The 2,746-nt window shown below is 41.3% G+C and overlaps 1 pseudogene; it reads left to right on the top strand.

Annotated features, from left to right (window-relative positions):
• The first annotated feature begins 479 nt into the window (after window positions 1-479).
• LOC110562644 (large ribosomal subunit protein eL13-like) lies at window positions 480-1,092 on the top strand (annotated as a pseudogene).
• The last annotated feature ends 1,654 nt before the right edge of the window (window positions 1,093-2,746 follow it).

Here is a 2,746-nt window from a genome sequence, read left to right as displayed (position 1 = left end):
ACTATGTGCACAAGACCTGTACAGATTCAAACCAGCAAAATCCCAGCACTGAGAAAGGATGTTTGCAAATGATACCAGCTAGGAAAGGGAATGACACTTGGTATATCAATCACACTCCAGGGTAGGCTTCACGCCCAACACAAAACAGTAGTTAGCCAACAGTAGTTAGCCAACACAAAACAGATTCTCTCTCTGTCTCTGTGTCTCTTTCTCTCTCTCTCTGTCTCTGTGTATGTGAGTGTGTGTGTGTGTGTGTATGTGTGTGTGTGTGTCTGTGTGTGTGCCAAAGCACCAAAGGAATAAAGTAGCTTGAATGCACCATTTTTTTCAAAAGTAATAAGCTCTGAAGTCCTTAGGGAATAATGATCTCTTACAATCATTCTTCCAGTATTGTATATATGAAGTTTTTTTTTTATTAATCAAGCTATAATATTTATGTATGGGCCCTTTCCCCTCAGCCATTCTCCTGCACAGGAGCCATGGTGCCCAGCCAGAATGGCATGATCCTGAAGCCCCACTTCCACAAGGATTAGCAGCAACAAGTGGACACTTGGTTCAAGCAGCTGGCTGGCAAGATACAAGCCTGGCAGTCGAAAGGGCAACATGTTGCCCCTTGTCAGGTCCCATCAGGCAAATAGTGAGGTGCCCTGCAGTTAGATAGCACACCAAGGTCTGAGCTGGCAGGGGCTTCAGCCTGGAAGATCTCCTAGCGGCTGGTATCCATAAGAAAATGGCTCGCACTGTTGGCATCTCTGTGGATCCAATGAAGCAAAACAAATCCACTGAGTCATTACAGGCCAATGTGCAGTGCCTGAAGGAATATAGTTCCAAGCTCATGCTTTTCCCAGGAAGCTTTCCGCTCCAAAGGGAGACAGTTCTGCTGAAGAGCTTAAATTGACTACCCAGCTAACAGGTCCTGTGATGCCCATCCAGAATATCTACAAAAAGGAAAAGGCTGGGGTCATCACAGAAGAGAAGAACTTCAAGGCTTTTGCCAGTCTTCGTATGGCCTGGGCCAACACCCAGATCTTTGGCCTCCAAGCAAAAGGGGCAAAGGGCAATGCAGAATAATATGTTGAAAAGAAAAAGTAATGCACTTTTGGAATTTTGCAATACATTTTTCCATAAAGAAAAAAATATGTATGGAATTGTTTTACAATACAGATGTTAAGTTAATGTATAAGAGACATCAAAGCCTTGCATGATTATCTGCCTCCCTAAATAAAAACTCAGGTGAGAGATGAAGAGGATGAAATGAGATCATATAAAGAAGAAGAAAGAAATCATCATAGAAATAAAGATAATATTAGAAAAACACAGAAGGTATGAGACAGCAAAGACAGATATGCAAGTGGTTAAAGTTAAATAAAAGTAAGCGGAAATGGTTTCTAAGTGATGTGAAATGGTTGTCTTCCGCAGAAATGGAGTGCAGAACCGCAGCACATGTGACCAACAACTATGAAAATGGACCTTTTTGGTAAATCAGCAAAAAGAGATTTCATTCTTGAATTTGCAGGAAAAAGACTTGTGCCTATATTACTGAGCACTGACACATAAGAATAAGCCAAGACATGCACTGATATGTTATTGGATTTTTTTTCAGATTATTCTAATTTTTATCATGTAAGTTACTGAATTCTGAACAGGAAGAATACACTCTAAAGCTAAAAAGACAAAAGATCAAGTGTAAGGAAAAACAAATCAAGTCAATTTTCTTCAAAGCAACATTCAGACCCCAGTGCCAGTGAGGCAATGTAAGACTCAAGGAAAGACCGCAGAACTCAAGGGAGCCAGGCCAGGCCAAGCTGTTCATCAGACTGTAAAGGGCCAGTTTAAGATGTTACAAGTCAAAGAATACAAAGGAATAAATCTGGGAGAACTTTCTCGGAAGGATCTCTGGTGAATAGAGAACATACATCTTAGTCCAAGACTAAGAATGTAAAAATGTGAATGATATCATGGGTAGGCTCTTAGAGCATGGAAATGACACAAGCTACAAAACTCAGAAGGAAATGAAAAGGATGACTGTACTTAGAGTTAGATCACTAGCTGACTCACAAAGAGTTGTTGAGATTGACGGTGTCATTTAAGGCTGACATCTAAGTGGTAGACCAAGCATCTGTGACAATATAAAGACAAACACTAAGAAATTTAACTTTTATACAAGACACTATATGGATAAAATGCAGTGTAGAGAATGCGTGTCAGTTTTCATTGCTCATCAGTAATGGTTGTAGCTAAAATAAGAGCATTTGACTATTATATAAGGACACGAATGTACCCACCAGAAAGCAAATCTCTTGGTTAACATGTGGCTCCCCTAACAGTGGGAGTGGGGGCTGTCTCTGACTCGGTTGCCTGCCTCTGGATCCCTTCATCCTAGCTGGGTTGCCTTGTCAGGCCTCAGTAGGAGAGGATGTACTTAGCCCTACTGCAACTTGAATTGAGAGAGTAGGTTGCTACCCCTTGGGTGCTTCACCTTCTCTGAGAAGAAGGAGAGCAGAGAATAGAGAAGAGAGGTCGCAAGGGTGGGACTGGGGGGAGAGGAGGGAGGGGGCTGGGATCAGGCTGTAAAGTGATGAAAGAAAGAACAAAAGAAAGAAAGGAGGAAGGAAGGAAGGAAAAAGAAGGAAGAAAGAAGGAAGGAAGAAGGAAAGAAAACTTAAAGAAAGAAACAAAGAAAGGAAGGAAGACTATTCTTGTGTATGTGTGTATATATACTATGTAGCAAAGGATATGTGTCTAC

This window comes from Meriones unguiculatus, chromosome 12 (assembly GCF_030254825.1).
Source record: "Meriones unguiculatus strain TT.TT164.6M chromosome 12, Bangor_MerUng_6.1, whole genome shotgun sequence".
In the NCBI taxonomy this organism is placed as follows: domain Eukaryota; kingdom Metazoa; phylum Chordata; class Mammalia; order Rodentia; family Muridae; genus Meriones; species Meriones unguiculatus.
Note: the sequence above shows the minus strand (reverse complement) of the source record. Positions and strands in the feature narration are given on the sequence as shown.